Raw genomic sequence first — 6,000 nt, forward strand, 5'->3', positions numbered from 1 at the left:
GTAGTTGAGTTTCTCTTTCTCAGTAAACAAACGCGCATGGTTGATCGTCTTTACGTGGGAAATTTTATAAATTGTTTTTTTTACCGTTGTTGCCTCGTGTACGCGCATAGGGGCGTGGCAACGAGAAGATAAAGCGAAGTGCGGATTTAGCCTTACAACTATGACGACGAAAGCATTTTTCTTGTTATACGGCTTAACGTGCCACAGCGAAACATTGCGAGGCACGTATTTCTTTCTCTCTGGGTCCCCGGGACTTTGATTTGAGCCGTATGAAGCACTCTCACGACCTTAATTGATTCTAGCTGACGTACGCGCTACTACTCCGAGGAGACGCTCAACACAGACTCAGCAGAAACGTGTGATACATATTTAAAGAGGAAAAAGGGTCGCATCATTTTTATAACGCAGCTACCAGTTTCACATACGACCTCTGTGTCTGACGAGCGCGAAAAGTGTCGTGACCACGTTTTTGCGGTGTCTGACATACATCAGTGTCTCGCTTTCCTTAAAAAGCTCGGGATCTCTCTACGTTATTACAGCAAGCAGATGCAGTATCGTAATTATAAATTTAACTATACGTATACCAATGTGCGAGCAATCTTAAATGAAATGCGAATTATCAGCCGTGTATATTCGAGGATTTTTTTTTTTTCGCAGCGGATCGCAAAATGTTCGCAGTATATTTTTGTCGGGAAAGAAAAAAACTGCGCAGCTAAGAAAGTTAAGAAGGCGTAATTCAGTTTTCACCACGCGTTGAACGAAACTTAACTTCTATTTCCCGCTTTTCTCTTTCGCTCCGTTAAACCCCACAAAAATGTCGCGACGACGACGGGATTTCCCCAGCGTTTCCGCATCACATTAATTACAGCGTCGGATTTCGCGCGACACAATGATTCGACGAATTATTTTAATGAAACTGCAAGCACCGATACAAAATCCGGTGTAAAATATGCTCAAATAATTTCCCGCCAATTATTATCATAATTGGCTTATGAATATGCATGCGTCACAACATTAACCTTTGTCCCTATCGTTTCGTCCTGATGACGTTTATGCGTGAGCGCACCCCACGTATCCGTATACGTCGGCGCCATGTCGGTTTCGCTATTGCCCGAACATCTGCACCCTGCGGATGGAGAGCTGCAAATGTCGCTGGAAGAGCGAGTAAACTACCGCGTTTCCATGCTGCAGCAACAGCAGCAACAGCAGCAGCAGCGGCAGCAGCAGCAGCCTGATTGATCCGTCGATAATGAGCGCGCGCACGATGCACAGCAACGTAAATCGCATAAATCGTGGACAGAAATATGACGGGCCGTTTTATGCGGCAGCCGAACCCCTAATGCAGTGTACGCACATCGCGTGAAGAGGCCGCGCCGCGCCAGGCGCGCGTACGTGAGTGCACTTTTGCAATTTTCATGATTTATTCCGCCCGCGGCGATCGTAATCGACGTAAACTCTGTGTCGAGCCGTGTATGACGCCGAACAATGTATCCGGCATAAATACGGACGGTGCAATTTCGCAGCCCCGTAATACGGCGTATCAAAAGCGTTCTTATGATTTTCATGATATCCATTCGCGTCGACCGTAATCAGTTTCGTGATTGCATCGCGGGATGGTCCGATCGAAAAATGATACGTGTCGCGAATCTCATTATATTGGCCGTATAATAACCCAGTGATTTATTTATCGCTTATCAGCAGCGTGTCGTTAAAAAAAAAATAATGAATATAATACAAGTAAGATAGGATTATAAATGCAGTTTCAGCTGGAGATAAAGCGATACAATATTACGTGCATTACGCACGTTTAAGTTAAAAATCTTGTTTCAAGCCAAAAAATACTTTTTTAACTTTTTTGTTTGTACTTTCCCTTTTACATTAGTGATTTATCACACGCGCGTTTTTTTTTCGATTATTACGAGAAATGTAAATCCATGGAGCGATATTTACAGTACGATTTTCCGTAAATTGACATCATAATGCACTATTAATCTTTATACAGCTTTGGGCTTAAAATATGTTGAAGCTTACACTGCCATTTTTGCTCACGGTAGAAATAACGCGCGAAACAAATACCGTCAGTGGAAATATCGACGGTGGAAATACCTCGCTATAAATCTGTTTCGGGCGTAGCGTATCTTGAAGCGTCAGCTATTCGGTGCTACGCGGCGCAGTTTAACTATATTTTTTCCGGCGTTCCTCTGCCCACGAGCTTGCAGAAGGAACAGAGCCACATGCGATAACTTTCAGCTGTCATTTCGCAAACATAGTCCCGATCGACGAATTTTGCGGGAGTGCTGTGGACTGCCTCCCGTCCTCGCTCGATCTGTCGCTGGATCGAAAACAAAATCGCCCGGCAATATAAATACGGGTCGTCAACCCCTGGGAAAATGGAGACGACACCGGCAACGCGTCGACGCGGATTATTTGGCCAGCCGTGCGACGCGACGTGCGGGCGCGCCGTCGAAACGAAACCCCGACGCCCCGAAATCGACAAATTCTATTAATACTCCGCATTAATATTCGTAATTGAGCGAGTATTTCGCACTGTCCGGGATTCGGTTTTCCGCGGATCGTGCCCGACACTTCGACGTCCCGCGCTTCGACGGGCACGTACGACGGGGAAACGTCCGGAAAACCAATCAACGATGCTGCGCGTGATGAGAAAAATTTTTGGAATTTGCAACATATGGATCGATTGCGCCGATACACCGGAAACGGCTTCGGGCGATATCATAGAATAGCAAATCTACATGAAATTTTATCGGATGATGATACAGTTTGAATTTCACTTCTTTTTCATCTACAAATTCTCTTTAAATAATTTTTGAACTCTAAAGTTAACGACTTCTCAAGCCAAAGAAAACAAAAGTCTAATTAATTACGAAGCATAAATTGAAAGATTTTATTTTAACGAAAGTTTTTACTAATCAGACATAGTTGTCAAAGCTCGTTAAATCTTGTTTCGCCGAAGAACTTTCAAGCGAGAAAAAGCGCACGACTTCTTATTGCCTCTTTTCTTTCTTACGACCATCTTCTAAGTTTTATAAAGAACACTATAAGCTGGATACATCGTAAGATTGTTTTTCCCGCGTCGTTATAATGAGGGCTCTACTAAATACATGGGCTTTGTTTCTTTGAAGATTAGACGTGATAGCTGAGAAAACAAGGTCTTGACGGAGATTAATGACGGTGACCGTACATTGTGTCGCACAGGAGTACTTACTCCATCGCGATACATGTCACCCGCATTGACACGTTCGACGATCAACGTCAAAACACTTCAAGTTTTTCACTTAGCTACAGCTGGAAAACAATTTCACGGCATTAATGCGAGTAATAAATGACGTGCCAGTCGTAAAAGATGAGGCGGACGATCGGGCCAAATAATACGGCTCGTAAGACCTGGTAAATCCGAATGAAAATATGACGGAATAGTAGCGAGCCTTATAAATGCGGCATAATTTAAGCGAACACGAAGGCGCTCGAGAATTCGTCTGATACTTCATATTCGAGTACTCAGGATTATCCGGATCATTTCTGCGTATCCGTACTCGGTAATCGGATTTTCTGATTCGACACCTGCAGCCATAAAAGCAAAAGGGTCAACTGCCTTTTATGTTACGTTTTCCATTCACTGACAGAATCAATAATACAATCATATAATACGTCATAATGTGATGATTGAAAAAAATCTTTCAGATTTATCTAGGACGTGTGAATAATTTTAAAAAATTTGAATTATTTTATTTTCAACAATTATTTGTTTTGTCAAAATATATATGTATGTACAGTTTTACATACAATTCAATTATAGCATTATTATTACGTTAATTTTATTTTAATTACTCGTATATAAATATTTTAATATCACGTGTGAAATGACACATGTTCAATATTTTTACCCCAGTTTCGCACGCGCGAGTGTATATGTATATTTAGCTGACACGTTGCGCGCAATTACGCGCATCCAAATTTAATATCGTTGCACGATCGGCAAATTCTTCGGCAGCGTTGCCGTTATCGCATAGCAACCAATACTCGGAGGTACTTAATTAATTAACCGTTATCAGAATTTTACTCGCCGATACACTCGCGCCGCCGGGAGTTTCAAGAGGGGGATCCTACACGCTAATTAGTTATCGGGCCCTTTGACAGTGATACTTTTTCGCACTTTGGAAACACGTGCGGAAGTAGCGCGATAATGACTCCTCGCATAAATAATAGTCGGACAATATCTAACAATATCTAACAATAGCTTTTGTGCAATATATCTCAACTCTCAATAACTTTTCTCGAGAATTCAACTTTTGTTGAATAGCGGCGAATAAAGATTGCACGGGAAACTTCAACGAAACTGGATCTGCAATTTTCCTATTTTTAAATTGTATTGTAAATGATTTATAAATCTCTTGTCTCGTTATTGTTACGTTCTATTATACAATCATGACTAATTTAAGGTGGCAACGAGAATATACAGGATTTTGCTTTCAATTTCGAAAATTTCTGTATTATTGAACGTTTGAATCTATAGATAAAAAGATTTTGAAAAGCGAAGTCTATGTTTTCAAAAATAAAAAATGCTTTTTTAGAGATAATTTTCCTCCATTTTGAAATGTACGAATCTTCAGTAAATTGAAGTGAGACATCTAGTATGCTATATTATGTTGCAGTATTTGAATTGATCGAGCAAATAAACTCATTGAGGAAACGACGAGGGAGACGAAACTTTAGAGTCGAGCAAACTTTACGCTAATTACCTCCACGGTATTTTAACACTGATACTCTTCGACAAGTCGGAGCAGCGATCGAAACGCGAGCGCGGCGACGGTGGCGCTACGCGTTTACTGAAATTCAATTTACCCTCTTTTCTGCGAACGGAGATGTGTCAAAGTGCGCTTTTAACCTAATCAGATCAAGACACTAACAGATAATGCCAAGGTGCTTGTGCAAGCTAAACCTCGCATCTGCGTAAACGGATGCAGCAAAGTTGAGCACGCATCACGGCACATAAATAAATTTAACTTTACGTGAGGGCATAATTTAATTTTAAATACATTCGCACAGAAAATTATTTTACATTGATATAGTATGTGCGTGACATAAAATGTAAATTAGTTTCAATTATTAACGATTCCATTGTCACTACTTTATTATATTAAATTGCTAAACGTGTATATGGAACAAATGTGACATATATTATCACATATTCTACCTTTGCTATACTATATATTGATATTAACGAGAAAGTTTCTCCAAACAATTAACAGTATCATGGCCATTACAAGCATAAAATACGTCGGGAACAAAAGGCAAACGATTCTTTGGTACATATCCAAATGAATTTATAAACTCCCACGGGGCATGCAATAAATATCTAGTCGAACACATGAAATTACTTTGCAGCAAAATTTCTGAGATTAATTCTTGCAATGTCCACAATATTTATATATAATTATATATATATATATATATATAGAGGAAGGTCACCGATACCGACATACCACTTTATTTTTAGACAATATTTTTTAAACAAAAGGTAAAAATACAACTTCAAAAACATAAATACAAACTAAAAAGTGTCTTCTATCAGATAGTATAAGCAATTTTCTATAATACTGTTAGCAATTTTGCAATAATTAAGTTTTTCGTAAGTTATGCAAAAATGAGCATCTGACAAAATGAGCTCCAAAACTGACAGCTGTAGGAAGTAATGCTACGTATTCCTATTCTTTTTCTTTTACAGAAATTATCTGTATAAAGTACCTATAAGTGAATATATATAAGATTTTTCAGAATCATTTTACTTCGTTATAAAACATTTTTATTGAATTATATGCATATTTACTTTATGCTGTTTCGCAAGATGCAAATATGTAACGCGATAGTTTTTCTAGAGTTGTTCCATATATGCACGATTGCCTTCAGCTCCAATGGACTTATTTGACACTATAAAGCAACATTATAAAGATTAAATTAGCTCATGGTCTGTTTTACGGA

Source organism: Trachymyrmex cornetzi, unplaced genomic scaffold, assembly GCF_001594075.2.
Source record: "Trachymyrmex cornetzi isolate Tcor2-1 unplaced genomic scaffold, Tcor1.1 scaffold383, whole genome shotgun sequence".
NCBI classification, from domain to species: Eukaryota; Metazoa; Arthropoda; class Insecta; order Hymenoptera; family Formicidae; genus Trachymyrmex; species Trachymyrmex cornetzi.